The sequence below is a fragment of the Sabethes cyaneus genome, chromosome 2 (assembly GCF_943734655.1).
Source record: "Sabethes cyaneus chromosome 2, idSabCyanKW18_F2, whole genome shotgun sequence".
Taxonomy (NCBI): Eukaryota; Metazoa; Arthropoda; class Insecta; order Diptera; family Culicidae; genus Sabethes; species Sabethes cyaneus.
The window spans coordinates 151,548,790-151,564,650 of NC_071354.1; the positions used below are offsets into that span (position 1 = coordinate 151,548,790).

The window sequence follows — 15,861 nt, forward strand, 5'->3', positions numbered from 1 at the left end:
CAAGCGGCAGATTGACTACATTAAAAAAACAGTCAGAGGATCGTTTTGGAAGCGCAGGTTAAATGCAGAAAGCGTAAGCATTCTTGCAGTCACAGTCAACTTACGTTCAAGCCCTGCTTGTGACAGTATTAAGTTAAACGTCAGGTATCATTGCGACATAATATTACAATTACACACAAAATAGTATTATTACAACTACAATTACATACAAAACAGTCAACAGAAAGCGCTTGCGTGTAAAGATGCGCACTAAAAACTCAATAATTCGACAATCAAGTTTCTTTCATGATTAGTATTATTGATGTGTAAATGTCCCATTATGGGAACCGGTTCTGGATCCACAGTGACCTCTCGGATCCGGATGACTCGTACCATGACTTGTTGCTGCAGCAAAATAGCTGATTTGTTTAAAAAAAATCCACATGTTTCACAGATTTTAAAAATTTGACAAAATATCTAGAAAAGCTATCGCTCACAGTCTCTAAACGAACACCGGAATAGCTCCGGGACCATGTGACACATAGTTACAACCTCCTACAGAAATTATAAAAATAGAAAAGCGTTTCGGGAAATTTTTCAAATTTGGTGAAAAAATATTGAAAAATAAAAAAGTTACGACCATTTTAGTGAATTTTGCGTTGCTAAAAATGATGTATACCTTAGAGGAGCCAATTACAAAAGAAAAGAAAAAATATCAACTTAAGAGGTAAGAAACAAGAAACGCCCAGCTAGCATTTTCATAGGTATAAAAAAGGTAAAAATCAGCATTACGTACAGATATACATGCTAAATAAATCGTATTTCATGCGCAAAATTGGCATATCCGTACTATTTTGGAGGCGATATACGTGATTACGAATAATTTTGACCGTTACGACTATATAAGTATTTATATACGATAATATCCGATTAAGCGCGAGTCGCTCCGTACTACTCTACGATTTTGTGCTGAAAATCGTATGTATGTCAGTCATTATCATTATATACGACAGAAAATCAACTTGATCCCACTTTATCCAGCTTTAGTTACGATTTCGAGCTTGTTAGGAGATATTTACGATAGTTTTCGTACATTGATATACGAGTTGGTGCTAGCTGGGCGATTCCCTTCATACAAAAGATTTGATGGTGATCTTTAACCTTTAATCTTTAATAATCATTAACTGGAGAGACCGAATAAACCTGCCACCTTATGTAAACCGGTGCATGCTGATCAACCTACCGACACTGGAAAGTAGACGAGCACTCCTCCAACGTATGTTAATATTCGACGTGTTAGGTTAGCAGATCGCATTGACTGTCCAACTATTCTTAAGAAATTACGATTCAACACACCGTCATGAGTGATGCGCCAAGCTGAGTTCTTTCGACGATCGACTCACTTACGCTTACGGAAATAACAACCCACTGGAAGTTTGTTTTAGTCGTTTCAACGAAGTTTATAATTTGTATGATTTTGGTATGTCAAAAAATGTGTTTAGATTAAGGATAAGCAGTAATTAGTACTAAGTAACATATCTATGCGATGTTTTGTTATATAGAAGATTAAATTAAAATAAAAATTAAAATAAAAATTAAAATTAACTATCATAAAAGCTATCAATACTTTGTTACCCTAAGAATAGAAAAATTAAAATGAAATTGTCTAGTACAGCTAAATCAAACGTTATCAGTGTAACTTTTGCTTTGTTGGTCGGTTTTCTTGTGCCGTCGAAATCATTACTAACTACATACACCAAAGACGCTCACAATACATTTGTTATACGCCCGATAACATTAAAATCTATCTTTTTCACATCCCGTAAAATGGTTTTTCTGCTTCAAATCCACTCAATCTTTGGATTTATTACAACAGGAATATCTCGATATAAGACAATTTATAATTTCAAAAAGTTGTCTTATATCGAAGCATGATTTTTTCAACAAAAAATTGCATTTGCGGTCGCCAATTTTACTCTGTGTTGTGTGTTTTTAGAGCTTTTTATTATTGTTTGAGCTGCTATTTTTTTTAACAATTTTTAAGGTTATTTTAAAATAATGAACCTCTTCATGGCGCCGATTTTGGAATGAAAAATTAGCTCTGGTATCGCTACCAGCTATGTCAAAGGGATTTGTCTTATATGGAGGTAAAAATTGTCTCGAATTGTCTTATATAGAGGTTGTTTCATAACGAGGTTGTCTCATATCGAGGTATCCCTGTATTGAGAAAAGCAATAAGTTTAGTAATGTCAGAATATACAGCAAATACTTACCATTTTATTTCTACATATGATATGATTATGCAACACCATTTCGTTTAAGATATGCTTTCCCTTTTTATGAAATGAAAAATTTCTATTTAATTATATTCATGTATATAATTACTAACTACATTTCGCATTTGCATTATCATCTCAAACTACAATCAGAAGTCTTGAGGTATTAAAATTAAACGAGTTCAATTTCGGTGGATGGGCTTATTGGACAAGATTTCATAGAAAAAAAATCTTGTCATATATAAAACATTTTTACAACGAAAGATAATCTACAACAATCTGCATTATTTTTTAAATGTACGCTGTGTAATAGGGTTGAAAATTGTCATTAGCAAACAAATGCTTATTTATTGATAACATAATTTTCAAACCTTAGAAGCTTAAATTTATTGTTTCACCGGCAAAAATCAATCTCAATCTTAAAAGGATACTCAATTTAGCCCGATGTTAAGGTACATTCAGCTCTATACATGTTTCATGATTTTTATAGGTACATTTTACTTCTTTTATGCAATACGGTGAAATGAGCGTAATTGAGCAAAGTAACCGTGCCATACTTAAGCAGTTTATATGCTTTCTATAATAATAATTAATTTAATTTAATGTTATGTTCACTGTAAATATTGCACACCACGTCTCCAAATATACATGAACGCATTTTAAATAACACCTGAATAGTCGTAATTGTAGAAAGAATAAATGATCGAAAGAAAAACATTACTTCCATTACGAAAATCCGCCCATCAGGAACCGTGAAAGCACCAGTCGCCGCGCAGTTCCAGTGGCCGCGCACCCGGCAATATTTTCATTGATTACATAAAACTAAGATAAAAACATAGGTATGAAATGGGGAAGGCAAATGAGCGTCCAATATAGCTCCAGCTTTCCCAAGCCCCTACCTAGCGCCTCCACGTGGCCATAACCGGTAAGACTTTATTGAGTAGCCAAGTTAGGAGGTGCGATACTGGGTGGGTTCCGGCTGCCTGATATGAAAATCGAGGTTTTGGGCAGACGGCGGAGCCACACGACCTTGTTAATAGGTAAGCATACAATAAGTTATTTTAATTATTTTTTTCATTTTAGCTTATGAAGCAGCTCCTGCTATACAGTGAAAACTTTGGCCAATACGAGTGTTAATACTGCACATGGATATTAGATACCAGAAGAAAAAATTAAATTAATTATTAGAAGTACTTATGGAAACCAAAAGGACGTAACTCTATTCCATTCCGAGGACTGCTGGTGAGATTGTTCTATTTTTACCCATATATACCACATTTGATAAATAAACTAGAATCGGGAAAAGGGAGGGACCATCAGAGCACTTGTTTGAAGCGGTGGGCCTAGGGAGAGTGAAACAGTCAACTTTCTAGGGTTAATCTTGGCCCGATTAACAACACATCTTGGATAATGAGCGGACACTTCTCCCCACCTGCTGGAGTCATTCTGCATTAAGACGGTTTATTCAACGATTGACTCAGGCGACTTAGCCCTTGGAAGATTCTCTAAATTCCTGGTACGTGTAAGTGATGTTGCTTATCGACCAATTCCCTTTTGGCCCTTCATACAAGAGTTGGGAAGCATGACCAATCGTTGAATATGTTCAATTCTTTTTGACATGATAGGCTCATTGCTATGAACGGATGTTCTGCTAAGGCAGGTGGTAGTAGCATATATTCATATATTCAAAATTAAGATAAAAACATACAATTTTATGCATACAGTTCCGATGTTACACTTTCTGTTTATGTTAAAGCAAAATAGACAACCAGGCGACGCTTGAAGAAGCAAAGAAAAAATAAATTCTAGCGGATGGTACTACAAGACGCCATCTTTGCAAGTTTGTTAGCTGACAAACTAAAAAAGTGCAAAGCATTCTTAAATTTACGAGTTTCTTGGGACGCGTAGCAAAAATATTCCACAAAAACGGAAACGAGAAGTGAACTTAACATTTCTTCATATAAAATGCAGCAAATTTTAGTCGTTGTTGCATTTTTGCTGGTATTTTCGAGTGTTCGGCCATTGGTACAGCTAAAATATTACCTTATCCTATCGCCGCGCATGGGTCTTTGGAAGATAGCATCTACTTATAGAACCAGGAAAAGGTTATGGAGAATGTTCTAATGTTCTATTGTACAACAGTTTTTCTAAAGGGAGGGATTGTTTTGCATTTGGATGTATATAGAAGTATTTTTCATATATTTTATATTATTTTGCTTTAAAAGACAAATAATGGAAAAGTACTGTTGAAAAACATGTTTATGATAGTAAAATTTATAACAACATATTAGTAGTTGAATATAATATAAATGTTTATTGAAATAAATGAGTACGAAAAGTCTGCGGCGATTGAACCATTGGTGCACTGCAATGCAATGGAAACGGAACAAAATTGTGTGCGTGGGGATTGGTACATGTACTGTACATGATTCGTGTTTTGCTGGTTAGTGGCAACAAAACGACATTTTTAATATTTTTGTCTGAAAGCGTAATAAAAACACTAACCGAAAATGTATATTGCATAATAATATGTAAAAGAAATATTTTTATACATGCATTTATGTACCAGCTAACGTACTAAGTGCGTGGCGATTGGTGCTTTCACGGTATTTTAGACATTCGAATATGAATATTTCTATTTCACTACGTATTAGCATTGTTTTCAAGGTTATATACTGCCGTGAAACGCATATCAATCCCATTTTCTATGGAGTTTCTTATATAAATGACAGTTATGTGATTCACGGCAGCATAGTGCTTAACGAATTGCTCATTGTCCTTTTCAGATGACTAAAAACTTCAAATCAGCCTCACATCAGAACTCCCTTGAGGTTAACAAGTACAAGTAAGGTTAACAAGTTTAACATAGTCATGTCTGCTATAAAGACATAAAAACTATTGAAATCACTTTGCTGACAGAGCAGGCTATAATCATCTAATAAAGCAAAAATTGATACTAAGAAATCTTTATTGTTTACTAGTTATAGGCCTATTTTAAATAAAAAAAATATTTTTGTCTCAAAAATTATAAGTGAGTTGTTGGTTTTACTACCATAACACTCGAAATATAACACTTTTCGAGAATTTCGCAGTTAGAACGTTTTTATGCAAATTTTGAATCTACGCAATTTTTTTTGAACATGAAATTTACGCAGTTTCTTCCAGCCGCACATACCACTCGGAAAAAAGTAGGTTCACTGTATTCTAAATAGACGAATCCTACAAAAGACTGAAAAGCAAGAAGCTGAAAAAGGAAGGATTGCAGTTCGGACTGTTGACAACTGAAAGACATGAAAAGCTGAAAAGTACAGAAAGCTGAAAATCAAAAATCGTCAAAACGCGAAAAACATAAACTAACTTCACGCGGTCGAGTAGTTCTGCAATGAAACCGCTTGCCAATAATTTATCTCTATATTTCCATTTTTCTTTATTTTTTCTGTCCCTCCTTTTATCTTTCTATCCATCTGCCGCTCTATTTCTCTTGCTTTCACTTCACTATCTCTCCTCCTTTCTCTCTATTTCTCTTTATTTCTTTCTCCCTTATTTGCTTTTTCTCTCCCTTTCTCTCTCCCTATCTGTTCCTTTCTCACTCCTCTCTTCCTTTCTGTTTTCATCTCTCTTGCCTCTTCCTTCTCTTTCTCTTCCTCTCTCAAAGAAAGAAACGCTCAGCAAAATTCTGGCCATCCTCCTGACTCTCGCCATGTCCGTCATTTTTGCCCTTCTGATCAGCAATAGTGTAAAATTCATTTACCTAATCAATTAAATCAGCAGAACGTTGAACTGATGTTGATGGTTTCCTCCGTACAAATATACATACGACAATCGGAAATCGGGAAGTACGACGTACGACGATTGGGAAATTAGGATAACCAACCTATTTTGAACTTTACAGTAAAGTTAGATGGGAGTGTATAGCTGCAAATGAGGTCCAAATAGGTTGTCTACCTTGCTCGAAAGAAAGTCGGTTTCAAAACGTTCTGTAATGCACGTGGTTGTTCTCTTTTAGTCACCTTAAGTGCTACGTAAAAGTTACTTCAGGTGAATATACGGGTACTTTACTACCAACCTGATGACAATGCTTATTTGCAACTAATTACTCACATGAATAATTTGAACAGAATTTTGGATTCAAGTTTCTAACAGTTATGCAGCCAGAAAAAGGCTGGATAATTCGTAACATATCGGTGCTTCGCATACCTGCAGGCACAAAATAGACCCCACAATGGTCCTTAGTCCTTCTCGTGATACCAGCCGGAATCGAATACGAGCAACCTCGTCGTATACCGACAGGGGATGTGGCATTCATGCGAATGCTCAGTGTAACAACAAAGAATAGCTTAGTCAGCATTGAGCGGCATGTCAGAGGCGACTCTTGACGGCTTGACCATTCCCCAACCAAGTACGCGGTTCTACTTTAGGTTAGGAGCGGCCCACGACAGCGTTTGATTCGGAGCGGGCGGCTGCATTATGAAATGTGTTGTCTCGGCACTACACCAAGATGGCAACCCAATCACGAGACTCGATAGCGTAGCCGCTAGTAAGGCAACCTACATAAACCCATCTTGCTAAGAGCACTCGAGCAAATACGAATCGGATTTCGTATTTAGGATCGACTTAGGCGATGAAACAAGGACGACGAATGGAAACTCGGTACTTTACTTGTAACTGCAGATCACGCAATTCCGCGGGTGGTGACCTGATGCTGCTCGAACAGCTTAAACCCTATCGACTCGGCATCAAAGGCCGAAAAGGAAAAAGATTTGTAAAATCCGCGGTAGCACTACCAACGAGCTGGCAACGGGGTTTGAACTGGCAGGATCCCGCGATAGATTGGAAAGTGATAAACAAGAGAATGTTTATGAGGATAAAGGGCAGTGTATCCAATATAACACCATCAACTTGCACTGCTCGCACAAAGATAGACCCGACGATGAGAAGAAGGCTGTAGACAACGTACGACAGCTGCCTGCCACGGGACATCAAGATCGTCACCGGGGTTATAAACAGGGGTGTAAAATTGTCAAAATTTTGCGAACTAAACAACAATGGATGGCGACAATTTTGAATTATCCTACTATCGAAAATAACAGTTGAATTATAGCTAAAAGGCTGTGTTTAACTGCTTTCTGCTTAGTTTCAGTTGTTTCAAGATGATTATACCAGTAAGTAGGTACTAGAACCAGTACCAAAACCAATGAGTGGGACATGGACAATGTATGTAGTTTGACAGCCACACCACCCCCTGGTTATGAAGATGGGACTGGCTATGAAGATAATATCATAGTCTGCACACACCGACATGAACGATAACGGCTAACGATGTGGGAAACTTCGCAGCTTCCCAAGGCCTGATAATCCGAAGCACCTTTTTCCACGCAACGATATTCAGAAAGCCATCTGGAGATTACCTGACCAACCATACAATGAACCAGATTGACCACGGTCTACTAGATGGCGGGTTATTCGCCAACATCACGAACATACGTTCCCACGAGGTGCAGATATTGACTTTAAGCATTACCTATAGTAGCAGTATATGTGCACTCAAAACTGGCAACCGACACTGACACACGTCAAAGCCGTTCTGGATAACTCGTAATCTGCCGACAACTCTACGCGCGAATACTGGATGAAGCACTGCCTGTAAACCAATTTCGTAATGACTGCACACCAAAACCTGACATGTGAGGGAAGAGAGAGAGAGAATGTAATCACAAACGACCGCAGGGTGGCCGACAAGTGGAATCGCGATGTTGCAGAAGAAGAGAAGAAATCTGGTTGCTGAATACCAACAATGCCGCTGGTAAGGGTCGGTTACCAGGAAAGCTTTATAAGCATGACCGCGAAACACTGGCAACGGCTGTACATTGGGTTATTTCCAAGATTTAGGAGAGAATGCTACCGGAGAAATGGATGGAAGTTGTCAATTCTGCAAATAGGGACTGCTGCAACTATTGCGACAAAACGCAGGTACTATCTCAGATCCCATTACGTCGGCTGTCACCGATAAAAGGCTTCATGGAGACTCGCGCCACTGCAGACCAAATTTTTACCATCAGACAGATCTTAGAAATGTCGGGACATCATTATTGATTTCAAAACAGCATACAATATAACAGTCGATTGAGACCAGGTATGGCGCATAAAGCAAGGTTTTTCGGACAAACTACGATGGGGCGGACACGTCGTAAGGACGCCGGATGACAGTGCGATGAAAACAGTTCTCTTCAACAGCCCCACCTGCACCAGGAACAGTCACACGTCATCGTGCAAAATGGCTCGACCAGGCCGAAAGTGATTTGCAAGTTCTGTTCTGAGATGATATATATTTAGCAGCTGAGACCCGGGATGGCTCTTGCCTTATCAAGAATTCGTCTCCATTGTATTCGGTGCTGGGCTACTCGTCGCCAATCCATTACGCGTCTCAACACACGCAAGTCGGAGCCATCTAGCACGTTGGGCCCCTCTATTCCTGGCGCGGTGAGGTTCTTGAAGAGAACGGATTTCACTGCTCAGTTGTCCATCATCTTTGCGACGTGGTCGGCCCACTGTAGTCTCCTAGCTTCCGCTAGGTGGACGATGGGAATCTCTTCAAGCAGTGCCTGTAGCAGTGGCGACTCGTCCGCATGTTCAACCTGTTCATAGGACAGGCAACAAAATTCAACCCGACAAAAAATTTTTTCATCACTAGTTCATGATTTCGTTTGAACCGACGCATATGCAATACGAATAATTCGGTAAATTAGTTTACGAAGCTGCTGAGCAAACCGTTCAACACGACGTTTGAACGTTGCTTTGATCTCAATGCACAAGCATATACCAACACATTATTCCTGGTGTTGATTCTGGGTACGAAGGAGATAAAAAGAGAATGTGAAACAGCTTTTACTCGAAAGCGCGGGCGCATTATTGTCTCATTACTCGTTCATCTTCAGCATTGAACAACTTACTACCACATATCCCTATGGCCTGCGCTTTGATTCCATTTTATCTAGTCACGAAGCTAATGAGCAAAACGTTCAATACGGCGCTTGAACGTTGCTTTATTAGCACCAGGAACAATCTATTGGTACGAAGGGGATGGCATGCATTATTCGCAAAATTTTCTCATTAACTCGTTCATCTTTAGCATTGAACAACTTACGCATATTGCTTGTGGTGCGTGTAGTGGTTATTCTTGAATTTGGTTCAATAGGTAAATTGAACGGAAAGTCTTAGGTTCGTAGTTAAAATTCAGAGACGAGTTTGCTGGAAAAGTAAATCGCCGTTTTCCGTTGTTATTTAAATAATAGGGGTATTCACGTAGCGCTTGTTATGTTGCGTATGCGGAGTATTGCGTATTTATACTGCCGCTACTCTGCCGCTTCCATAGAAACCGGAACTGCTATGCGAATTGCGGCAGCATATACATGAAATACACCGTTTACGCACCATAGCAAGCGGTACGTGAATACCCCTAATGTTTGTTTTATGAATAAAATATAGAATTTCGATAATAAAAAAGCTGCGTATTAATTTGTATTTTTCGCTGGTTGAACAGGTAAGCTAAACTACCACGAGTCGCCACTGGCCTGTAGCTAGTTTTTCATAGGCTTCTGCCACACTCCGCTTTCCGTTTGTACTCCGCAACACCTTTCGTTCAAATATGGCTAGTGCACGTGTGTCCTCCGTAAGTCCGGTGAGGACTACCGGTCTGATTAGCGTTTTGCACATCGTCAGCTTTGTGCGGCGGCGCATGCTCCCAGGTCGAAGCATCTTGCGGATGGAAAAGTAGGCTCGATTTCCAGCTTGAATGCGTCGTTAGACCTCCTCACTCGTATTATTGTCGGCGGTGACCAGAGATCCCAAATATACGAACTCACCAACCACTTCCAGTTCATCACCATCAATAGTCACTGTCCGTAGGAGGCCAACGTTGCTTTCTCTGGAGCCTCTTGCTACCACATATTTGGCTTTCAACGCATTGATTTGAAACCCTATCCTCCTAGCCTCCGTTTTTAGTCTGGCGTAGAATACGTCCGCCGTCCCAAGGTTTCTAGTAATGATGTCGAGGTCATCTGCGAAGGCTAGGAGTTGGCTACACTTGCTGCAGATCGTTCCCTATCGCAACCCTATGTACAGCAGTAATAATAAGTACAGTAATGAGGAGTACATCACACTTATGTATCAGTTATGGGATATAAAAATGCAGAATTTGTTTAGTTCATTGATAATAAATATTTACATTCGACTAACAGAAAGCATCACCTTCTGGACGAAAAACAGATGCTGCAAGACCACAAAGAAAATTATGTTTGACGCTGCGAAAATACCACAGGAATTATTTTGTTCAAAAACGTCAATGTTGCCACCGGGATATTCCTAACAGCGAACTAACCAGGTCAAAATAATCTTACTAAACGTGCTGCTGATTGCCCGATTAAGGTTAAACAAATAAAATAACTATGTTCTATTCTCGAAAAATAAAAACAAAATCTTCATCTACGTAGCATAATTTTCAATACATTTCAGTGCATAACTTCGTAAAAATATAGGTGGTTTCCAAAACGAGTGCAAGGTTTACAATCCGTTTACAAGTTATTTCCAAACTGAACCGAACTTTCAGAGATACTTCATTATTATAACTGTAATCATTCTGAACTAGATTTGCATTTGCAACATGCTCGAGAAAAAAATATATCAATCTTTTTCACCAAAAGCTATAGCTACAGCAGCTATACTTCTGAATTTTTGGAATTTTTCCTAAGCAACCGCCATATTGTTTTCAGGCTAGATAGCGTTACGTAGACCCCGCAGACTGATTACGAATTTCCACAAAATTCACAACTTACCGTTCGCAATATCCTTCTTAAACTACACTAAAATAGCTTTTCATCTCGGAATCCTAGTTATTAATCCAGTAATAGCGCTTTTGAAATCATATAATTCAGTTTTTCATCACGACGTATTCCACCAGCTTCTTTTTTTAGCAGCAAAATTGCGATTTTCTTTTTTGACGTTTTACTGTTTGCATCTCTTTTGTCAGTATTAGAGTGACTATATACAGAGCAGAGATGCCAGGTGTTTTTTTGAAAAGTCTTCACGAATCAAGGAAAAATGTCTTCATATGTCTGCTTTCGGCTTTCCGCCCATTTAAATTGCATGGTGAAGACATGTCTTCACATGTCTTCAAGTGAAGACATTTCACTTTTTTGTAACAAAAATGTCTTCAAAATGAAGACATGTCTTCACTTCTGGCATCTCTGATACAGAGTGGCGACAATGTCAAAATTGGAATGATAATTCAAGAGCAACATTTCAATAGGGCCCAAGTGCAAAATATAAAAAAACTGGTTTTTTGGTTATATTTAAAGCTTTTTTAAGTATCTATAATAATACCAAACATCATAGCGATTTGAAAACTTTATGAGTCTTAAAAAGCAAATTTGAAAAAGCCTTATGTGAAAACTGGCAACAAAGTTTTCATTTTGTGCTTTGGCCCTTCTGTATGAAAAAGCCTATACGCAGTTTGTGTTTTGTTTTGCATTCGGCCCTATTTTTGTTGTGGGATTTCTGCTGCTTGCTGCTGCTGCGAAGATGATCCCCGCCGTACAATTGCGCGAGAGACTCGACGGACGACCGAAAAAAACAATACGATGCTACCTGCATAAATAACACGGTCATTCACAGACACGACATGTTTAGTATTTAAGCCTGCGCGGCAACAAAAATTTAAGTTACTTTTCGGCTTACACGAAAAAAGCTATTTCGCTGTATATATATATCACCTGTGGAGGAACCGGACAGAGTTCGTTAGTAGCGCGCCCGAGACATTTACTATCGCTGAACTGCCAAGGCGTAATGCACTTGCACGCTGTGGTGAGTTAGAATGCTAAATGAATGAACAGCTGCTGCTTCACACTACCAATAGCGACTGCCGCACTTCACGGGTAACACGTTCCGCTTCACAAACCTGTTCAACGGTGGCAGATTTGCCGATGAAATTAAACCCCAACTTTTCTAGTAGAAATAATAAAGCTGATCGGTGTTCCAGTTACGAATTTTTAACCTTTTCTAGCCATTACGCTTCAAAACAACGGGATAAAAAAAGGCCAAACGCGAAACGCTGTCTAAAAACTGGCCCAACACCAAAATCATATCACCACTGACAGTAAATAAAAGCCTCATGTCAAAGGCCCCATCAACAATTGATAGTCAAATCAGCCTTATGAAAAAGTCGTATTACCGAATGATCTCCGAAAAAGGCCAAACGCATATTTTTGCAAATTACAAAGTAAATAAATGTTTTTTCTGCTAGTTGTTGTATTACACATTAAACTATTATGTTTTTGCATCATAATGTGACATTCAATTCTAAGCAACACTGTTTATATCAAATAAGGAGTTAAAAAATGATGCTCAAGTTTCAACATCGATTTTCTCAAAACTGTCAGTTTTGACTTCGGCCTATTTGAAATGTTGCTCTTGAATTATCTGTCAGTGTCATTCCAATCGAGCAGACAACCTATCCAACGCGTATGCAGGAAAGAGAAAGAAAAACCTAGGATAAACCGCATTGCATACATTTGGGATGACTTGGCGCCACTCTGTATATGTCGACTAACATTTGAAAGGGGCGGATAAGCCAACTGTCAAACAGAACGAGTGAGAGTTCATTTTCCTATGCTGCTCCAGCAAAAAATAACTCTCACTCGTTCTGTTTGACAGTTGGCTTATCCGCCCCTTTCAAATGTTGGTCGACATATAGTCACTCTAGTCAGTATATGTCGTATATAAAGCATTGCACGCAGATGTCAGTGCGTTTTTTTCCTCCCAGGTTTGACAGTGTTGTGGGGTTTGTTTTGATTACTTATTCGTAAGACCCAGAAGTAAAACACTGCAAAAAGGGCAAAAATATATGTTGTACAGAACTGTTATCATTTTCCTGCTTCGGAAATGTCGGGTATTTCCGGTTTCCGCAAACAAGTGGTACCAATTACAAGTAATAAACCCACTAGCAATAAAATTAGGTTACAAAGGGAATCAAAACAAAACACACAAAAACGTCAAACCAGAGTTGAGGTTAGGCACCGTGCAAAGGTTTATGTCGTATCTCGTCTTTCTTCATGGCAGGTTGGCAGCATTGCAAACTAAAGCCCTATAAAGGTCATAAACAGTGATGCCAGATATACAGACACATTTGTATTAAAAATACTCAGAGGTGAGAGATACGCGAAAGCAGTCATCTTGGGAGCCAATCGAGCAGCGAGGGTTGTCAAAAGGGAGCCAATGGAGCCAATCGAACACGCAGCCTTTTTGCTTAAATGTTTGATTAACAAGTATTGAAATAGTTATGAAATCTACTTTAAGCAATTGTCATGCACCTTGAATATTATACTCGGACACAGTGTGTATAAACAAAAACATTCCATCAAGAAGACTGGCAACTCTGCCTAAAGTCGAGCGACAGTAACAGCACAGACAAACAGACGAGACACTCGCGTTAATTCCATTGTCCAATCAAAAACCACTCATTTTTCAAAAAATCATGTTTCGCAACATGGCTACACCGTGGCGCGTGAGTGTTGCTTCGAGTTTTCAGTATAAAACCATTCAAATGTAAAAACCCCACAGCATAAATCCCTGCAAATGCAAGCTACTCCGCGACATGCATAACAGAGGGTGCTAGTGTGCAAGCAAAATGTGTAGGACGATGGATTTTAAAGGATTTTCTTCTATGTGTCATGTCAGTTCGTCAGTGGTAACAGCAATGCTAACTGCCCACGGTCCTGCTAGGCAGCCATGTTTTTAGAGTCAACATCTAACCATTTGCGTAAATGAAACAGCATGACACCGCTATATGTTCTGTTCGTTTCACTCTGCACACCCGGTATGCTGGCAGACGGGTAGTATTTTCAAATCTTAGCCAGATGTTGAACTAGCACATACTAGTGTGTGTAAATCGAAACATGGATGTACACGAACACGTATGTAATGGATTGCCACGCTTGCACACATTGTTTTCAACTTATACATGTACATATAGCTTCAACTTTTGTCGGGAGGGGTGCGCTGTTGCTTCTGTTGCTTGTCATTTGTACGGGCGCGAGGAAGAGATGCCAGTCTTCTAGATGGGACGTTTTTGGTTCTACACAGAACGCACCTTAATATATCTTATTGGTAAAAAGCATTGCAAGTAGCTGGCAGGCAGCCATGTTTTCGATGCCAACATGTTAGCGTTAGCGTAAATGAGAAATCATATATTCGCCACTCTTCACACAAGTTAGCTCTTCAGCTGTCAGTGGGGCCCACGACTCCTGAGCCCGCCTGATGTGAGCTCTCGTCAACGCGAAGCAAACGAGATAAAGGTGCCAGTTAGCTGCATTGCACGCAGAGATTAGAGTGACTATATATAGAGTGGCGACAATGTCAAAATTGGAATGATAATTACCCAATAGAAAATTTTGACAGATGCTGTTTTACGCATCTACCGACGAAATAGGATGCCGAAGGAATCAACCTATTAATCAACCGACTTCGTCGGATCGCGTTGGATGGTTGTCTCCGTCACCCGACGCATTGGTATATTTAATCTGTTACCGTCGGGTAACGATTAAATCAGATGATGATCGGTTTACTCTGTACAGAATGATCTTTTGACAGCTAAGTCTGATTGATTTTTGAACAAGGCCAGTTTACTTCTAATTTACTTGTTCTTTATTTGAATAGCTAGGTAAGTATCCTTTATATAAAAAGATAGCTGCATTGAATTTGTAACTTATTATCGCTATTTTAGTTGGAATTTCGCACTGAAAATTATCGTGCGACTATTTTTTCCTATCGGATTGTGGAGCCACACAACGGAGATGGAGGTTAGGTCCAGTAACAAGCTGCTCTTGACTCGGTTTATATCTTCCTTAAAGGAACTCCGTCCGGATCTGCGTCGCCGTCAATGAGGCATGGAATCGAAAAGGTTCTGCGACAAGTTCATCTTCTTTGTCACGATGGGAACGGATTGGTTCTGCGGAGGAAATTGATCGATTGGCTTCATGAAGGATAAGCAGATTAGTGAAATTAAACTATAGGAGTCGTTCGTGTATGTTCCGAAGAAGAGAGAAATTTCTTCAATGAACAGCTTTTTTCGATACCAATTAATTACCTTCTGATTGTTACAGGTTGTCATCGCGCCGACGTCGCTCGTGCTATTTCAAGCAGTCTTCGTCGTTCAACTCGGTCTTGGGCCGCTGGTCGCCAATTCTCAGAAGTCGAAAGTCGCTTTTAAACTGGTCGAGCGATCCCGCACGGTGGGCATCTCTGTTCCTGAGGCAGGAGGAGTTGTTGAAGAGGGCCACTTTCAGGGCATTTTTAGGAGCATTTTTATTAGAATTAGGTTTGGTTCTATAGACTTCAATATAATGCTCAAATTGATCCACCTATTTTGTCTGCATTGATAAATTTTATGTCCCGAATAATCGACCTATTTCGTCTGGTTCCGTAGGTTGCAAAATTTTCTCCATCGATTAATCCACCTATTTCGTATGATTTACATATTTCGTCATCTGATTCCTCCACCGATTTGATCGGCTTTGGTAGGCAAGTTAACTACATACACCAATTAATCCACCTA

The 15,861-nt window shown here is 39.2% G+C and overlaps 1 protein-coding gene across 1 annotated transcript in view; it reads right to left on the reverse strand.

Moving 5' to 3' along the window:
- The window catches only part of LOC128734528 (uncharacterized), a 50,100-nt gene extending 38,874 nt beyond the window's left edge, over positions 1–11,226 (reverse strand). The window contains exon 1 of the mRNA XM_053828774.1: positions 11,087–11,226. The gene's annotated coding sequence lies outside the window, so the exon portion shown is untranslated. The remainder of the gene's footprint in view (positions 1–11,086) is intronic.
- Positions 11,227–15,861: the final 4,635 nt, after the last annotated feature.